The sequence below is a fragment of the Quercus lobata genome, chromosome 3 (assembly GCF_001633185.2).
Source record: "Quercus lobata isolate SW786 chromosome 3, ValleyOak3.0 Primary Assembly, whole genome shotgun sequence".
NCBI lineage: Eukaryota > Viridiplantae > Streptophyta > Magnoliopsida > Fagales > Fagaceae > Quercus > Quercus lobata.
The window spans coordinates 19,253,600-19,275,146 of record NC_044906.1 but is presented as its reverse complement, the minus strand read 5'-3'; positions in this window follow the sequence as shown (position 1 = coordinate 19,275,146).

The window sequence follows — 21,547 nt, the reverse complement described above, 5'->3', positions numbered from 1 at the left end:
AAAAAAAATCATATATAAAATCCGAAACCTCATGTGTGAAACCAAGATGTGTTGTCATGTGTCACCTTCTTAAAGATTTTTTTTTAGCCTTCGACCTTAACATTTTTGAATTATAACCATATATCACTCTTTAGCCTTTCACCTAAGAACAGCTTTAAATGAATGTATATCCATTTAACATCTACCTATAAAAAGACTTTATTGATTTATTTAATTTTTATTAATTCATTTCGATTCCTCAATAAATTATTTCATTTCTATATAATTTAAAATTTAATATAATTTTTGGGAACCATTTTATATTTTTGAGACAATTATGGGAACCACTTAGTATATTTGTCTATATATAAAAATAGAAATATTATGTGTGAGAGTATGAGTTGTTTCCAATTGGTGCTTTTATAGATTACACTTTTATTTAGCCTCCCACCTCATAGTCTTCTAATTACTACCATGTATTACTCTTAAGCTTTTCACCTAAGTAAATCTTTAAATGAATGTATATACATTTAACCTTATACCATGTATTACTCTTTCATTTAATGATTTATTTAAATTTGATTATTTATTTCTATTTCACAAGAAATAAGTGACCTCTATCCTTTAGCCTTCCACCTCATCATTTTCTAATTACCACCATGTGTCAATCTTTAGCCTTCCCCCAAATCAAATCTTTAAAAGAATGTATATCCATTTAACCTTCTACTTAAGTAAAGATTTTAATTATTTATTTAAATTCTATTATTTATTTTTATTCCACAATAAATAATTTAATTTCCTTACAATTTAAATTTTAATAAAATTATTGGCCTTACTTAGCAATATATATATATATATATATATATATTAAAAGATGATGAGGTGGAAGGATATAAATGAAATACTTTTTTTTATGAAGGTGTCACATGGCAGCCCTTTATACTCTCACACATGAGATTTTTTTATTTTATATATAATCCATTGAGCCTTTTGCCTAAGCTAAGATTTTTATGCTTTATTTAGTATTTATTATTTATTTCTATTTTACAATAAATAATTTTATTTCCTTAAAATTAAAATTTTAAAACATTATGTGAACCAAAATTGGATTCTCACAACTGGATGATGGATGTAATGGTACCACGAGTCTTTTTGACAAAACATAGTTCACACATGCCAAAACGAGGGGTGTCAGTGTTTGACCCAACTCGTGAACATGACACGAACACAATATGGCTTTTTGCAAGTTAGGGTTGGGTTTTAGTGGGCTTGAGTCATAAACGAGTCGGTCCAAAAGTGACACGATAAGAAACATGTCATAAGTGTGTGTGGGCGCAAGCGCCTACAACGTGCATGGTGTCATACCTCGTAGTTATGGGGGAATACGCCTTAGTCTAGGGTGGACCATAATGGAGAAATGTAATTGCCACCTGGATTAGGTCTAGGAAGCATAAATATATCACTCTTCATGGAATGACTGATCTTTTACTAAAGCACATGTTCGGAGTTTAGGTATAGAGATGGGAAGGTGTTGGGCACCTAACACAAAAACAATAACATCAGTAACAACCCATAGTTGCCACCAACTCTGACCCAATGTAGCAAAAAAAAAAAAAAAAAAAAAAAAAAAAAAAATCGGAACAGTATACCTAAAATCCATTCAACCATAATTTACTAGAAACCCCAAAACCCAAATTAGAAAGCAAACCCATAGATCTATGAACAGTATACCCAAAATCCAATTTTTCAAACCTATACCCAAATCATCTGAACCTAACAACCAGTTGAAAGTTGAAACATTATGTTTGGTCACCACTAACCATCTTTGCTGGTTGTCTTGCCTAATCAGCTAGCACCGCATCGCTAGCCAAACTGCATCCACTTTGGTTGTCCAAATCTTTTTCTTGCTCATAGCTTTAGACCTTCTGGCTTTGGTTTTATGGAATTTGAGCACATTTACTTTCTTTTCTTAGCCAAATGTATAGAGAGATGAAAAAATATGGACGTAATTTGGATCACATTCTTTTTCCTTACCTTTACCAGCCAAAGATCTCCATATGGCCTGGGCTTCAACTTGTCACTACCAAGAGAGTGGGTTATGGGTTTGGTGAGAGAGTGAGATAGAAAAGAAGAGAGGGAGAAGAGAAAATAACGGTGTTTAGCTATTTAGGGACAAAATTGTCTTTTAGGGACTAGGTTTATTAGTTTTAAGGAGTCTTGGACCAAGCTGATATTAGTCTAAACCTCAAGGTAGTTGTGTGGAATTTATTCTATATAATAAAATAATAAACTATCATACTAAGACCAACAAAAACTAAAAAAAAAAAAAAACTCTTGAGCAAAAATAATGACATTTTGGTATTGTCACAATATCATACTAGAACGTGTTCAACTTAAAATAAATGTATTGTGAAAATGTGACATTTTATTATTATAGTACTTTTATAATTAGGTGTAAGAAAACATCTTAAGTTTCATAGAGCATTCGTATCAGCTCATGTAAAATGGTATGAGAGCCAATTTTGTCATTCAACCCCAAAAGTCACCCACATCAACTTATGCATTTATTGTGCAAAATACATTTTAGCTATAGTACTTGTGCAAATACACACAGGCATTGTTGTTGTGAATTTCAGTTTTTATTTTTATTTTTTTCTCGAGGAAGAAGGAAGAGAGTGGATGATGGTTTTGTTATTGTCACAATATTTTTACAACTGTTGAGGTATCAGTTGCTTTATAAATCAAAATAAAATAATATTACACCAGGACCTACCGCAAGTTAAAATAAAGGTATTGTGAAAATATGACATTTTGTTGTTGTAGCAATATTTTCACAATTGTTGAGGAGTAAGTTCTTTATAGGTCAAAATAAAATAAAATAATATTATACTAGGACCCACCACAACTGAAAATAAAGATAATGTGAAAATATTATGAAATTTTGTTGTTGTCATGTGTCAAAATATACTTCACAACTGCCAAAGTGTAAGTTTCTTATAGATCACCATAAAATAATAAACTATCAGATCGAGACTACCACAACAAAAATAAAGTTATTGTAAAAATATTATGATATTTTGTTATGTCTCTAAACTTTTTTGGTTTAATCAATTTTTGTGAGCCAAAAATCATTGTTACACTATTTCTATATTAAATTTCTCACTCAAGGGATAGCATGTGCCTTGCACATCCTACCCAAACTAGTATATAAAAAGAGCCAATAGGTTACCCACAGCAATTTCTCACTCACCGTTTGACACTTTTATTCTACCTCTTTTTTTCTTTTCTTTTTTTGTCTTTTTAAATGCGCAAGTTTGACACTTTTTTTTTTTTTTTACATCGTTTTATTTTTGTCTTTATAATTACCCAATTTGGTTTGAAACTATATATCTAATATATATGAGCTACCATAGTATTTTTTTTAATTTTAAAATAGTAAAATATTGTCACAAAAAAATTATCACAATATTTTCTCAATTTTTGAGGTGTTAGTTCCTTACACGTTAAAATAAAGAGATATGATATGTTCACAACATTTTCACAACATTTTTACAACAAATCCTAAGTAGCAGGTTGTTAATTGTTGTTATTGTTGAGGCAAAAAAGTAATTTTAGTGTTATGTTCAAATTTGAACCAATAATAACTAACCACTATGATTTGTTGTGAAAATTTTGTAGACGTAGCACCTCTCATAAATAAAATAATAAAAATATCATACTGGAATTAGCTACAGTAAAAAATAAAGTGATAGGCCAAAAATGTATTGACCCCTTGTGATGAATTAATTGATTAATTAACCAAATTTATTAATTAATCAAATTAACATGCAAATGTGTGGTAGCACAAACAAATCACCAATTGAACTAAGTGTAACGGAAATTAAATTAACACAGTGATTTGTTCACGAATGGGGAAAACCAACACGGCAAAAACCCCACTGGGTGAACTATGGCAAATTCTGTCTCCGGTCACAATTTGCTTGAACAAACTTTGCTCAACACTTGTGCAATTTGTGAACTCTTTGATGGCCCTTAAAATAATCCTTTTATATGTCTAGGGTTGTGAGAAAAGAAAGCCCAAAAACATAATCACAGATTGGAGGCAAAACAGAACTGGAATTCTGTTTTTCATAAACCTTGACAGATACCCTATCTATCGAGCTGCTGTCGAGCCATGAGCTTCAACAGCTCTATAGGTCTCGATAGATAGCTATCTGTCGATCTTTAATGAATAACACTTTTCATCTTGTTTATTGGACAGATTTGCATGGTTTTAATACTGATCTTGAAACACAATTTCTTGAAGTATTAAACATATTCTAGATCTACCCAATTACAAGTAAAATGCATTTTGTCAAAAGATTAGCCAATTACATAAAATAGTGACATATGTTCCTAACAATCTCCCATTTTGGCAATCCGTGACAAAATCACAACAAACAAATGAACATATGAGAGAAGTCATAAATCACTCAACTCATATTCACTTGTTGAATACAATAAAATCTATCATAACACAAACTCTTGAAAAACTTTGTAAGAAGAGAGTTTATGGCAAGTAGACTTTGACAACTTGTATTTCTGAAACACTTTAAACAAAACTCATCAAGGCATCTTTGTATGAAATAGAAATAAATATATTGTATACAAGTAATAAGAACCATGTGTATAAAGAAAGAAAAGAAATAAAACATGCAAGGGTAGGTGAAAGAAACATACATCAACATATATAAAGAAAATAAGTACAATGTATGTCAATAATGGTCACAAGACCCATGTACAAGAATAAATGTATCTAAAATAGAGAAAAGAAAAAGATACATGTAATCCTCACTACATCTCTCAAAAATATCAACACTCCCCCTAACAAAAATGTCCTATACTAACTCTCCTCCTAAGAATGACTACTCTCATATCCAAAACTACTCCCCCTTTTTGTCACGAGTGACAAAGGGTAAGAGTGTCAAGTAGACATCTCATCGGTAGAGCTAGTATCTCCATCATCATCATCATTAGAAGCATTATCATCATCACCTTCATCATCATCCTCATCTTCAGAATCAGAAGCCACTAGAGGAGGTGGAGGAGAAGTCTCAGGAGCAAAGCCACCCATGATCGCCTGCCGCCGTGCAATACTACCGACATGAACGTTCACCTAATACAACTCTGTAAAGAGTGTATCAAGGCAAGCATCCATGCGCTGCAGCTGCGCCATGATGTCTTTGAGTGACACATTGCTCGTAGAAGAGGAGGGAGCGGATGTGGATGGAGCATAATGAGATGGAGCCAAATGGGAGGGAGGAGCTACTGAATTCGACTGCCGTGACTTAAACTGCGCCTCGCTATGTTTAACGATAGCGGCGTCTATGGTACACATGACAGAAAAATGGTCAGAAGAGGGAAAAGAAACAGAAAAATGGCATAAAATCTGCGTGATAGCCAAAGGGAAAATGAGCTTATCATGAGTAGTCGTATCCCTATACACATCTATAAGAGAAAGAATGAAATGTGAAGAAAAATCAATAGTAAGATGCTCAAGAAGAGACAATAAAAATCGAGTACAAGACTCTGTGATAGAGTTGTAGTGAGAGAGTGGGTGCAAAACAAAAGTCATTACCATGTTCATGAATCTAGGACCTTTAGCAAAGGCCTTACATGGTGTAAACTGATGATCACCCCAATCAGAAGGGCGCTTGTAGAATGCAGAAATCATCTCATCTTTGGACACAATTCTCAGACGCTCACATCAGGGGTAGTCAAGATGCTTTACCCTTAGAACACGAAGCACATCCGCAACAAGCTGCGGTGTGACAACAATGCGCGTACCTCAAACGCGAGTAGAAAAGAGAGGTACTGAATAGTCAAATCCATGCATGTTGGAGTAAAACTTCTAAATCAGCATGGATGGACATGTGACCGAGATGTCACACAATGACTCCCAACCTCGATTATGAATGACATCGGGTAGGTCAGTGTTGGCAAAGTCCGCCAAAATGACTCGGCATTCCGAATGAACACCTCGTCAAGAAAAGTTCTCCGAGAAGTCCTTTCGGGCATCCTCATCACGGAACCAAATATGAGAAGGAGTAGGATCAGAAGACGAAGACGATGCCCTGAAACGAAGAGGGTTCCAGGACAGAACTGACTTACGTTTAAGTGCCATAGACACGACTAACGTAAATAGAAAAGAAAGGGAGAGAAAGAGACAATCAGAAAAGTACCAACACAATTCAAATATAGAAAGTATATTGAAAAAAGGAGCACGTATGTATGGAGAATGCATGAACATGTGACATGCAAAAGAAATTGCATCATGGGCTCACTCAAATCCAATCCTACCAGCACACAATCAATTTGCACCTATCTAAATTTATGATAATACTGTTATAATGCACATGAGATATAATGCATGAAGTTTTAAGATCACATAAGCAAATCCCAACTCAAAAATTTCACCAAAACTTCATCAATTTTGAAAAACCCCGAAATTTTTCAAAAACTCCAAAATCTAGGTTTCAAAATACGAAAATGCAGGAAAATGAGAGATTTGAAGCTTACCAAGTAAAGAAAAACTGGTAAAAACTTGAAGAAACCTAGAGGAAGAAGTTTGGAGTGAGTGAGAGAGGTTTGGGAGGAGAGATCACGAAGCTATCGAGAGAGAGATCGAGGGAAATGAGAACTGGATCGCGCTGGACCTTTACATAGAAGGTCAGTAAATCTCGATAGATATGGGTGTCGAGAGGTGTCGAGCCATCTTTTAAGGAAGGTGTCAAGAAAAACAACTTCGACAGATGCAGTTGTCGAGAATGTGTCAAGGTACAAGGCAAAGACACAAGAAAAGAAGCTTGATTGATCCACCAACTGTCGAGAGGCTATCAAGGATCGAAGAACTTTCTCGATCGATCCACCTAGCTGTCGAGGAAGTGTTGAGATTACGATAAGAAACAGTTTAAGAGCTCGATAGATAGCCAGGTATCGAGGAGGTGTCAAGATTGCTTAAAATCAGTTTTTCAATAAAGGAAAAAACACAAATATGAATGCAGTCAAGCAAACAACTTAACTAAGGATCCAATCAACATTTTAAGCTCTCAAAATCATCTCTCAACAACAATTTTAAGCACATAGATCCCAAACACACACACACACACACATACACTAAACAAGTCTAACCAATTTTATATTTCAAAAATAAGTTAAGACAGTTTGGTGAGCATACATTAACACATGTAAAACTTGTGATGGGTAAATCACATTGTACCTGCACATGTATCAAGAGTAGCAAAGAATATTGCGTGTTGTGTGTGAAAAATATCACAAGATTGCATAAGTGTATACATGTTATGACGATTTGAGATATGAGAAAATCACTTTAACTCACACACAATCATAATTGTTTGATGGGGACTATCACCTTCGAGGTACATCCTATAACTCCCACATCTCCTACAATACACGCTTGTAATCATATTTAAAGTATTTTGATATTTTTGCTTCTTATTTTTCTTTGCATATTTTTCTTTTTAAGCAAATCATACATGGACATATAAGAGATAGAAAAGAAATACCCAATTATGTTAAGTTTTTGACATTCCAATTTTGCTATGCCGAAGCGCACAAATGTCATTTCATGATTGGTGAGCAACAGTGGTGAGATGGTTATTTATGCATTTCTCTTAGGATTTTTTAGTCATTCCCGTCAAAAAGAGTGATACAAGTGTTAAGTACAAGAAATCACTTAACCTTACTCATCACAAGCACGAGCCATAAAACTCTCTTATTTAGTTGTGTATAGAGATGCTTATTTAAGTTACAAGAGATACAAAGTTTAGAAAACTTTGTTTTAATGACCATCCAAGGTACACAAGTACCAATGTACACATAAAACACACTGTTTTTGTATTTTTCTGATTTTTCAATTTTTATTTTTATATAAAAAATAAAATAAACAAAACTGAAAACAAACAAAAACATGTTAAACAAAGCAAAGTAAAAAAAAAAAAAAAAAACTATACTGGCTCAAAATAAAAGCAAAACACATAAGTTATGCAAAAGCAAAAACAAGAAGAGAGAAAGAGAAAAGTGATAGAATCACTTGGTGCTCTTTTCCTTCCACGCCTTGGAAGAACCTTTCCTTTGAGTGTACCCTTAAACCGGCGGTGAGGGGAAAGAATTGAAACCGTTCAAGTTTGAAAGGAACATAAAGGGTTTTGAGAAGATTTCTAAGGGGAGCAAGAGAGGATTGAAGCTGATTCTAGCTTCTAGATGTTATCATGCCATTCCTTTGTTGAGTGGCTAATCACTTATACCAATTTGGTCAAGTATGACCGGCAACTCCACAAAGATGACAAAGATGCTGCTTCTTTTGTTTAAGCTTTTGAGAGTTAGTCTTCTTAGCCTTAGGGTTTTAAGCTTTCTTCTTATCTTGCTTAGAGGGTGCTCCAAAGATAGATTTACCTTTGTCTATATTCTCACTAGCTATATCAATTTTAACATTATTGTTCTTAATAGCATTATTACTAGGAGAAACAAAAACAATAGTCTAGTAGAAGCAATATTAGAAGAAGAGAGACCATACCCTAAACCTATTAGATCAGAAGTAGATTTCTGAAGACTAAGCATCTCGTTAAGTTTTGCACTTGAAGTCCTCTCCAATTGAGCTCTGACTTGAAATAGCTCCGCTTCAAGCTTCTTGGTCTTCTCAGCCAAGAAATTATTCTCGAACCTTAATGCTCTAATTGTCTGATTAGCTTCATCAAACTTTGTGGAAAGTTCTTTACGATCAAGTTCCACATCACTGAGTTTCTTGGTGGTCAGCCTATAAAGTTTCTTATGTTTCTCAAAAAGCTTGTATAATTTCTTATAGGCTGTATGGATATCATCTTGATCATCCATCTTCTCAAACTTGGACTTCACCAATTCTTCTTCTTCATCCACATCTTCAACAATTCCCTCAGTAGGATTGACAGTGGCAGTGAAGGCATTCAAGATTCCGTCATCTTCATTATTGGAATCATTCTCAAGCTCAGTGTTGCTCAAAGTAGCAGCGAGTGCCTTGCTCTTCCCAATGCTCTTGAGATATGTAGGATACTCTTGTTTCATGTGACCGAAATCTTGACATCCAAAACACTTAGGTCTTGCGGGAACAGTGTACTGACCGCCATCCTTAGCATCCTTCTTCCCTTTGTCTTGACTCTTAAACTGAGAAGAACTGGATTGCCTACGGTTTTTGTCGAAACCCTTCCCATTGGCATTCTTCATGAACTTCTTGAATTGCCTAGTGATGTAAGACTTTATCTTAGAATCTTCATCGTCTGAAGACTCATCTATGTCACTACTCTTGGCCTTCAAGGCCATGCTCTTGCTCTTACTTGAATTACCAATCCTCGTTAACCCTAGCTCGTAAGTTTGTAGATTACCAACCAGCTCTATCAAAATAATCTTGTCAATGTCCTTTGATTCCTTGATCACCATAATCTTGGCATGGAATCTCTCAGGTAGAGATCTGAGCACCTTTCTCACAATCTTAGGTTCAGGAATGGTTTCCCCAAGACTGAAAGCTGAGTTCACCATGTCCTTGAGCTTGGCATAGAACTCATCGAATGACTCATCCTCCTCCATCTTAATCTCTTCGAAGCTTGTACCGAGCCTCTGTAGCTTCGAATCCTTGACAGCCTTGGTTCCCTCATAGGTTGTTTAGAGGGTGATCTATGCCTCCTTAGCAGTTTCAGTAGAGGATATTTTCTTGAATTCCTCATTTGTGACTGCACTGAATAAGGCCTTCAATGCCCTACTGTTGAAGTTAGCCGCCTTGATCTTGGCTTCATCCCAGTTGGCCGGCACTTCTTTTGGCTTGGTCCAGCCTATCTCAATAGTTTGCCACACCTTCTAATCTAGAGACTGCAAGAAAGCTTTCATACGTACTTTCCAGTATGCATTGTTAATGCCATCAAATAAAGGAAGTATGATTAAAGACTGTCCTCTATCCATGACAAACAGGGGTCAATGGATCAACACAACAAAGATTAAAACCCAATCAAAGTATGCCTGCACTGATACCACTTGATAGGCCAAAAACGTATTGATCCCTTGTGATGAATTAATTGATTAATTAGCCAAGTTTATTAATTAATCAAATTAACATGCAAATGCGTGGTAGAATAAACAAATCACCAATTAAACTAAGTGCAGTGGAAATTAAATTGACACAGTGATTTGTTTATGAATGGAGAAAACAAACATGGCAAAAACCCAACCGGGTAATTTTAAGGCCACCACTCCAGAAATTCTACTATTATCACAACAAGCGGTTACAAGTAAAGGAATCCCAGTACCTTATACCAACCTACAGTTGAACCCTTACCCCAATACCTAATTAGACTTGTTTTGTAGTGACAATTTCTCCTTTTGATGCACGGCTCCCAGTACGTGACTAACCAATTGTGTGGATCCCAGTACTTTAATCACCAACTAGAGAAGATTGTTATCTGCAAAGTTCTTTAGTTCATCCATGATGAAAATCAAGAAGATGCTTAGTCACAAAACCCTACAGTGTACAAACATGGCAACTTCTTCACAAGAATGATGAACTAGGGCAAATTCTGTCTCCGGTCACAATTTGCTTAAACAAACTTTGTTCAACTATTGTGCAACTTGTGAACTCTTTAATGACCCTTAAAATAATCTTTTTATATGTCTAGGGTTATGAGAAAAGAAAGCCCAAGCATATAATCACAAATTGGAGTCAAAACAGAATTGGAATTTTGTTTTTCATAAACCTCGACAGATACCCTATCTGTCGAGCTGCTATCGAGCCACGGGCTTCAACAGCTCTACAGGTCTCAATAGATAGCTAGCTATCCAGTTTTAATGAATAACACTTCTTCATCTTGTTTCTTGGACAGACTTACATGACTTTAACACTTAATATTGAAACACAGTTTCTTGAAGTATTAAACACATCCTAGATCTACCAAATTACAAGTATTAGCCAATTACATAAAATAGTGACAAATGATCCTAACAAGTGAATCACATATGTCCTAACATAAAGGTCTTGTGAAAATGTTGTGGCATTATTTTTTGTATTTCTAGAATTTTTTTTTGTCAATTTTAATGAGCTAAAATTCACTATTTCACACACAATTTTTTTGGGTTAACTTTTGTATTTTTGCTTCTTCTTTTTTTAACACATTGTTTTAAATAAAAAACATAGTTTTTTTACACACACACACACAAAACTGATTCCCAAAAATCAAACAAACAAACTTAGGAAAAAAACACTTTTCATCTTTTACGTTTTGGATAGTTCACAATTCCAACCCCCCCCCCCCCCAAACACTTTAAAATCAAGCAATCTTCCCTTAATATTTTGGAAACAAGCAAATACCTCACACTTTACGCTCTCTGTTAAACCCTATTGAAATCTTATAATTCATAAAATATTTCATTTTATAATGTAAAAAATACACCCAATAAATTTTAATATCCCAAAAATTTTCTTCATGTATTTTGAGTTTAAGGTGGTGGTAATGCTTGGAAAGTTGGAATTGTGAAATAGGATATTTTATATGTCACCTAAAGAATATTGGTTTGTTAGATTTAAATCTTCTAGACATATGATTTTTGCTAATAGAAAATTCGATGACACTGCCTTTGTTATTTATTTATTTTAATTTCTTTTCTTGCTTAAAATGAGTATTTGTTAAAAACTAAGTAAACTAAACATCACTCCTATGCTCATAAAATGTAAAAAATAAACAAGGGAGTATGAATATAACAAAATTTTCATTGTGGATGCTTGCTGGTATTGGACGAAGAGCTTCAGTTGTAGCATATGACACTATTAATTTATTGCAAAAAATTAAATATTGTGACAATGTTTTAGCAAAACTCAGTTGATTATTGTTGGAAAATAATGATATTCGTCAACATTTTCAGAAGTTTTTAGTAAGTGGATATTGCCTTCAGCAATTAGGTATGAAGAAACTTTTAAAGTAAAATAGATATTTATATGTGAAATAACTACCCTAACTTTATGTAATCAAAATTCTTATACAAATGAGATTAACATTATATGACATGCATATTTTATTTACATGGTTTCATACTTTTCAAATAGAATTTTATCTCAATTTTCTCACTCAATAGGCAGCACATGCTCACGTGTCTCCCAAGCCAGTACATGTAAATGAGCCAAGTTTAAAAGAAAAAAAAAAAACTTTATGTTTGTCTAGTTAGAAAAGGAGGCAAGTTCAAGCCCAACTTTAGGCTTAATAAGTTAAATTCAAACAAAATAATGTATTCATGAACAAGATTGTAAGTATGAGACTTGATTTAATATATATATATATATATATATTGATAAGATATCATATTATTATTTGTAATTTATTGATAATATAGAAAGTTCATTTTGTAGAAAAAGTTATATATGAATTTCAACAATAAAAAGTTGGTGACTCTAATTTTTATAAATTTATAAAAGGAATCATTTTATCTCAATAGTCCAAATAATATAATTTCCACTATAATTTATTTATTAATCATTAACATAGATTTGTAAAGTTACAAAAAATTTGATCACATAGATTCTAGGCAATCTTTTGCATGAGTTGCCAATTAAAATCCCAAATTTTTTTTTTTGAGAAGTTAATCGCGCAAGAACATGTGGTTGTGGGATTATATCACATCATCCCACCATATCAGCACCCACTGCATTTGGGATAATTATACCCAAGCACATTAATATATATATATATATATATTTTTTTTTTTTCTTTTTTATTCAAAATTTACTAGGGTTTAGTTATGGGGGTATTTTTGGGGTTTTGTTATTAGCTAGGCTTTTTTAGACATCACACAAAGGAAAAATTCTAAGAATAAAAAAATTCTAATAAGTTTAATGGAGAGAGTAACAAAATGGGAGTATTTGCTCACTTCCAAAATATAGAAGAAGAAATTATTTGGTTTCAAAGATTATGAGGAAAATTGTGAATTACCCTAAACATAAAAGGGTACAAATGCATTTTTTTTCCTTTAAAAAAATATGAGATGCATTACTAGATTAATATGGTAGAGTGAGTTGGGACAATGTTGTTTTCAATACTCCCTAAAAAAAGAAGGCTAGTCACTAACTTTATTGATCATACTCTTATTTTTTGTGTGAATCAAGGAATGACCCCTTTTTCTTAGGATTGTTAAATAAAAAAATAAAAAAAAAAAAAAAAAAAAACCATATAGGCCAAACTAATCAACTAGATTGGACCAAATGTCAAGTTTGATTTGATTTTTTGATGGATTTGGTCTGATCGGTCCTTAGTTTAAAATTCTTGGGTTTCTATCCCGATTCCAAAATTGCCAAAAAAAAAAAAAAAAGGATGAAGCAGACCAAACATGTAAGTATATAATTTTTTTTTTTTTTTTTTGTGTATTTGATATATATTTTTAAAAACCATAATAACATAAGTACCTAAGTTTCTTAGGGTCTATTTAGTTCTCACATCACTTATATCTCTCTTCTCATATCTCAATAATTTCATGAGTCAGTACTGATTCTCCTATCTCATATTTTATTCTCTCTTTTTCTCTTAACTTGATCCCAAACATGTTTGGCTTTAGTTTTCTACTAAAAATACTCATCTTTAACTCAACATAGTGGTCCCACAAATTTGACCAGTCAGAACAGTAACAATACTCACAAGTCACAATTCTCCTCCTTCCCTCAGCCACCACTACTCCTACTTCTTCCCTCATAAACACACCAAGTTGTGTTACACTGCCAAGATCCTCTTCCACTCCGCCTCCTACCACCATCGACAACCACTACAACCCACAAAAACTCACCGATCCCAACCCCTAAAAACCCAATGCAAAGCACCTAACCACTGCACAAAACACAACCCTTGTTCCACCGATCTCACCATCAGAACCCACAACCCACTCCACCTCTGACTTGCTTCTTCATTGATTGGTCTCATGCTGGAGCATCTATTGAGTTAGAGCAGTAGAGGTTAATTGGAGGAGATGCAAGAGTAGAGAGAGAGATGAGAGACGAGAGATGAGAGTGTTCTAGACGAAGAGATAAGAGAGAGAAAACTTAGTAAAGATAAATCATTTATTACTGATAGAGACAACTCAACCATGTGGGTCCCACTTATTGGTTATATTTACAAAATTGCCATTGTAACTCAATTCTCATAATTTGAAAACACAAAAAAGTTGTTTTAGTTTCCATTACCACTCTAACTCATTTTTTTGAGTAATGAGTTATGGGAATTGAAAACAAAAACTAAACCAAACCAGCATCCTTGAAGGGGGCCCATAAGATTTGAGAATTGACTGATGAAATCACCTAAACCAAACACAATCTCTTTGCAAGACTCTCTCACTCACAGACAACCCTTTGAGTTACATAATTAAAAGTGAACTTTGTAAAGTTGTGATTTCTAACTATTTTGTGTTGACTTTAATTTCGTGCCAAATTTGATTTTAATTTCTTCAATCATTTTCCTTGTATGTATATGGGTTTATTTTTAAGGGATGATTGTGAGAGATTAGTGAAGAATCAAGTTTCAAAAGATGAATTAGTGGATTTCACGACTAGCTCGTGAGTAGCTCACGAGAAGCAACCCGCGAGTAGCTTGCGAGAAGCAACTCACAAAAAGACCATGTGTGGAGCACACGACTAGAAGCTGAAGAGTCATGCTAGGCTGTTAGATTCACGAGTGTTTCGTGAGAAAGGCCAACCTGCAAAGGACCCGTGAAACTTTCTGTTTAACAAAAAGTTGTGTTGCTTAACCAAATTCTTTACCCACACTATAAATATCCTCATTATTCACGAATTGTAAGGAGTGCTTTTCAGAGAGAAAACCTTAGCAAATACACTTGAGAGTTAGAGATTGTTATATCCATAATCATCTACACATTTCCTTGTGGTTTTCCTCAACTCCTACCTCTCCATCTTTAGATCCTTGAGAGGTTGTTAGCCCAAACACTTACCACACCCATTCTGAGTGTCAGTGAGACTTTGGTATTATTGGGAAGCATTGGAAGGAGCCATTCATTGGTAGATGCAATCGGGCTTAATTGCGAGACCCGGAAAGCTAGAGAAGACAAGACTTCGAGAAGTCCATTGGTAGCAGGAGTTTGGAGGGCTCAAGTACATGGGGTAGACTAAGCTTGGAGGGTCTTTTGTTATCCGCATACTCCAACTTTATTCTCTAGTGGATCGATTTCGACTTGGAGGGACGCGGAGAGGTTTTTTGTTGAGTTTTTCGGTTTCCTCTTCGATAACATATCTCGGTGTTATCTTGTGTTTGCATCTCTCTTCCCTACTCTTTAATCTTTCATTTTATTGTTGATGATGGATGAATATGACTTAGGGTAGTGTTATCAGTTCATTGTGCTTATTTACTTTTGTTCCACACTTAGTATAAGTTAGAGTAAAGTAATTTAGCCGTTATTTTTAATTGGGGGTCAGAACAAACTCTTGGGTTTTACCACAAATCTGAGATTTCAAACTTAAGTTTTTTGATTCAATTTTTTTTTTCCCTTTAAAAAATCCCCCAAAATTATTTGCCAAAAGCCCAAAAATTGGAAGGGCAACTGTGCAGGCCCAAGACTGAAATTTGGATCAAACCTATTGGACTTGGACCAGTTGAAATTGGTAGCCTATCCCGTCAAGTAGTCCAAGGTTTGGAGAAATTGAACAGACTAATCCGATCCTAAAAAATGCAAAAGACCGATCAGACCAAACCGTTTTCACCCTACTTTTTCCATAGCCAAAAAGTTAAAAATGTAACTTTGCTTGTTCTATTTTTTCTAAGAAAGCTACTTTTTTGTCCCTCATAATTATTAGTGGGGAATTCTCATATGATCAAAAGGCTTTTTAACCTGGGACAAATTTTGGGTACAACTTCTTACATGTAATGTCTTAGTTTTTGTAATTGAATTTAGTTATATTGTTGTATTGACCAATAAAATAAAAGGCATTTTATTTTTTCAAGGACAATTAAAACTATAATTATATTTAGGTTCCAGTTAGCTCAACTGGTAAAATTTTTTATGGTTAAAAAAGTTTGGGGTTCAATTCTTGCCTACACCAAAAACTAACTGGTATCTTAGTCTGATAATAAAAGAGATATTACCAAAAGCGAACGCTATAAGTTGAAACTCTTTAAAAAAAAAAAAAAAAAAACTATAACCATGTGATTTCATTAACCAATATAAACATGTTATTAGATTTAAAAATCTGTGGTACTCTGCACACCATATTTAATTACAATGATTGATATTTTTTTACCACTTCACAAATTTATGCTATTAATTAAATGAACATATTTACTAAATAACTGGACATAGGTAAACTTTTTCTTGGACTTTTTTTTTTTTTTTTTGGATGAACACTTTTTCTTGGACTTAACCCGAGCAATTTAGGTTTGTTGAATGCCTTAACTATGAGTGGGCCAAACTTCGTTCTGAATAAAGTTTGACATTCCAAGAAAGCTTAACATGGTCCGAGATAAATGAATAAATAATTAGCCCAAAGCAAAATGACAAAAGCGATGAAGGAATTCTAGAGGCAAAATGAAGGTCAAATGACAATCAAAGGAAAGAATTATGTTTAACCAAATAGAGCATGATTGTATTAAACTATTAATCAATGTGGTAAAAATAAATTTTTTTTATTTTATTTTATAGATAGCTTCAACTATGTAATTCATTCATTAGCCAATACAAGTATACAACTATAATCAAACACCTTTACCAAACAGGCTCTAAGTGTTTGGGTTTCAGGTTGTACCAGAGCTATAGAAATAGCAACCAGCGTTGAGGCAGAGTTGTGAGCCTTGAGAGAGAGACGGTTTTCTGATCTGCATTGCATAGAATATGCAAGCTGTCAAAGTAGAATTGGATGCAAAAGTAGTCATGGTTTTTGAACAGTCTCATTCTCTCCCCATCTCGTATCTTTTGGGTAAACTCCAAGGGTGAAGGTTAGCTATTACTTCTGGGAAGCTAATTAGTGTCCAAAAAAACTCACAAAGAACAGGGTCACTCGGCAACAAGATTTTACGAGGTTTGACTATCTGCCTTCAAACATTATTATGTTGTTGTATTTTGATGCTATTAGCAGAGGCGGCGGCAAGTGAAGCTTTTTGAACTCCCTGAGCTGGCAAAAAAAAAAAAAAAAGGAATTAGTATAATAATTTTAAAATAATTTTGTTATGATCCTTTAAAATAAAATTTTGAACTATTGACCCAATTTTTTTTTTTTTTAAGTTGAATTAAAATAAGCTTGAATATGATTTTCTTGACAATATCTTAGTTTTTTTAAATAGGAAATGTTACACTAAAAAACAATTAAACAATTAGACAAGAGTGATTCTAAAAAAAAGAAAAAAGAAAAAAGAAAATAGACAAGGGGCATGCAATAGGGGATTGATTGTGTGAAGATAAATGCAAATGTTAACACAACAAAAATTTTCTTAATACAATTGTAAAGGCCACTAGTTGTCAAAGTTGAGTTGAATTGGTAAATAAAATAATTGTAATGAGTAAAGACATAAAATAATAGATAAAAGCATTCCAAGCAATAATAATAATTAAAGTTCACTTATAACAACAATTATTATGTTTGTTGCATTTAAAAACAATAGATAATTTCTAAAATTTTATCTTAGCAACAATAATTAATATGTTTATTGTATTAAGAAACAATATGTAGTCAGTTTGTTTAGACCCTTGTAAACTAGATTATTTAACTTAATTAATTAACCAAGTTGTTACTTAGTTTTATTATTCAGATCTAGGTTAAACACAAATAATCATATCACTAAGTACGGAAAAGAAAAGAAGACAGCGATATGATAACTCATGAAAATCAATGAAACCAATAGTTTCAAGGTAAAAAACGTGAGGATAATTTAACTTAAACTATCTTCAAGACAACAAATTCACTATGATAGAATGAAAGTTTTACAATAGATTTTTCCCTAAATTTGTCATTATCGTTCAATGATTAATGCGAGATGCATATTATCGATATATGTATACGTAGTTTGTTTATAGTTTATACTTTATATGGAGAAAATTGGCAAATGCCCTTTTCAAAAAAAAAAAAAAAAAAAAAAAAAAATTGCATGTAACTCGACTTTATGGAGATTGAGTTAAAAAAACACCACTATAGGTCCTTAAAACGTCACTATAGGCTCCTTAAAACGCCACTATAGGGCTCCAGAAATTTTTCTTTTTATAACTCGATTTTGAGAAAATCGAGTTTCAAAAAAGGGGCATTTTCCTAATTAGTTTGGGAAAGAGGGCAAAATGCTGAATTTTTTTTTGTAAAAGGGCAGATGCCAATTTTTTCCTACTTTATATAGTTCATTTTCAGCCTTTCACAATTGTCACGTCATTAGAGTAATAATTTTCTGCCACATTGAAAGCCTTGAAAACCACAGTTTCAATACAAACATTTCTATATATTGCCTAATTATTTTATATAATTTATCAAAAAATTTATTTGTAGAAATATATAGCTTTCATAGGGGATTATATTACGTTTTATTCTTAAAATAAAATTTTTTCCCAAAATGCAAAAATTAACTTTTTTAGGTTTCATAACTTTTCATTTCAATCTTCTAAATTTGAATTTTGTCATTTCAATCTTCTAAATTTCATTTTTTCTCAATTAAGTTATCCTTTAGCAATCTGTTTGTTGTTGCTGTTATCCATAGCAAAACTACGCCGTTTTTGTCATTTATTTAATTTTCAATTTATTATTTTATTTATTAACTTTAAGAAAATGTTAATTAAAAAAAAACATATATTAGATTAAGAAATTAAATCTTATTCGGAGAACAATATTGAAGAACTAAATTGAATCCCCACCCACCCAATACTGTGAGATATTGAGAGGGAGAAAAAGGGGGAAAGAGAGACCGAGAGGGGAAAGAGGGAGAAGAGAGACCAAGAGAATTTGAGTTGGGCCTCTAGATTATCGAAATTCGAATTTGGAAGATCAAAGTAGTAAGGGTTCAAAGTAAAGGACATGGAATTCGGCAACAATGTCAGGTATTGAGGATGGGAATTGAGGCCATGAAGAAACTTTTGCTTCTTTTGTTTGTGCTCACTATTGTTGTCATGGTCGCAACTGGAGGAACATTTTCTACCTTCACAAACCCATCACCACTCTTGCATATAAATGCTTGTCCACACTTTCTTACACACCTACCAGATGCATGTCTCAAAGACCATTCACTTGGTGACTTGGGTTGGAACCTAGGTAGGACAAGTGTATTCAAATTTAGTATCATTTTGATGCTGACATTCACCAAATGCACCACAGTTGCTGTAATACATAGGTCCCTCAGCACTTTGCCTAGAGAAAGCCATCTTGGATCTCCCTCCCTAGTCATAAAGCGTTGAATAGACCCCGATTTGTTTATCACTAATCTTGCGAATGTTCTTGGTAGAAGCCTCAGTTTGGTTGTTCACCATACCAAAATTGAAGAGAATATTAGCTTGTGCGAATTTGGGCACCCCACTCCATCCAAATCCATTCCAATGACCAGAAAGCCACCACAAAATGTTACTTCACTGTTGTTCTCCAAATAGGGTGTAGTTTCTTAATCTAATTTCTTGGTTTTTTTATTTTTTATTTTTATTTTTTAAAATTAACTTTTCCTTAAAATTAATAAATAAATTTACAGAATTAAATATAATCTTGATGGTTCAGTGGAGAGATACAAAGCTAGGTTGGTGGCAAAGGGCTATACTCAACAGGAAGGCTTGGATTATTCCGAGACCTTCTCTCTTGTTGCTAAATCAGTATCTGTCAGGGTCTTGTTGAGCATTACTCCAGTCAAAGGGTGGCCTTTACATCAATTGGATGTAAATAATGCTTTCCTACATGGGGATTTAGATGAGGAAGTGTACATGTCTTTGCCCCAGGGATTTCACAGCAAGGGGGACTGTTCTATTAATGGTTCTGTTGCTGCATCTGTTGCTGGTTCAGGTTCTAGACCTCTTGTGTGTAAACTGAGAAAGTCCCTTTATGGTTTGAAGCAAGCAAGTAGACAGTGGCATGCAAAATTGTCAGCCGCAATTAGTGAACTGGGGTTTGTACAATCCAAGTCAGATTATGCTCTTTTTGTGCACTTAAAGGGTTCAAGTTTCACAGCCCTTTTGGTGTATGTAGATGATATTTTGATCACTGGTAATGATGCCCAATGTGTGACAAACCTGAAGAAAATCTTGGATACTAAGTTTGGTATAAAAGATCTAGGTGGTCTGAAATATTTCTTGGGGTTAGAAGTGGCTAGAAATGAGAAAGGTATAAGCCTTAACCAACGAAAATATGTTTTAGAGGTGCTGACTGATGCAGGAATGCTTGGTTGCAAGCCCGTGAAGACCCCTATGGAACAGCATGTTAAGTTGTCCAAGGGTGAAGTTGACTTAATTGATGATCCATCCCAATACACAAGGCTGATTGGTAGATTGATGTATCTAACTTTGACTAGGCCTGATATATGTTTTGCAGTAAATAGGTTAAGTCAGTTCTTAAGTGCACTAAGGCAGCCCCATTTACTAGCAGCATACAGGGTTCTACATTATATTAAAGGTACTCCAGGGTAGGGTATCTTCTTCTTAGCTCAGTCAAATTTCCAATTGAAAGCATTCTATGATTCCGATTGGGCAGGTTGCCCAGATACAAGAAAGTTAGTAACAGGATATTGTGTATTTCTTGGAGATAATTTGATTTCATGGAGGTCTAAGAAATAGAATGTTGTTTCAAGATCCTCAACTGAGGCTGAGTACAGATCCATGGCATCAACTTGCTGTGAAATCACTTGGCTTTTCTTTTTGCTTGAAGATTTCAGAATTCAACATTCTAAAGCTGCATTTTTATACTGTGACAATAAGGTTGCCTTACACATAGCTGCGAACCCCGTGTTTCACAAGCGAACAAAGCACATTGAAGTTGACTGTCATTTGATAAGGGAAAAGATTCAAGCAGGCATGATCAAGACTTTCCATGTCAAGACAGATATGCAGTTAGCAGATGTGTTTACAAAGGCTTTAGGTGTATCAGCTTTCATGAATTTGATAAATAGATTGGGTTTGTTAAACATATTTAGTAATTGTATCATTTATCCAAAGCCTTTCCAAGACATAGAAGCTGTTGCCACTTCAAAGGCAGCTCTGGTCTTGAGGGGGACTGTTAAGAAGCATGATCAAAAGAGTAAGAGTGAAGCAGTGGTGAAGAAAGACAGCAAGGCTCGTGTAAAGAAGACTAAAGTACAAAAGAAGACAATAAGTCTAAATGACAGTAGCATTGGTGTTTTGCTGAGAAAGCTACTTGTAGTATTAAAAGGTTAAGTGCAGCATGTGATATGCATATGAGAGAGTTGGCTGAGTTATCAGTAGACAGATGGCTAATTGTTATTGGAAGCATGTAAATAGGAAAATTTGTTATAAGTAGTTAGAGGCAGTTAGTGATCTTCCCGCTCTTTTATCTTCTGGTAGAGTAGTAATCCATAGTATAAATGTAAAGTAGTGCATTGTAATTCAT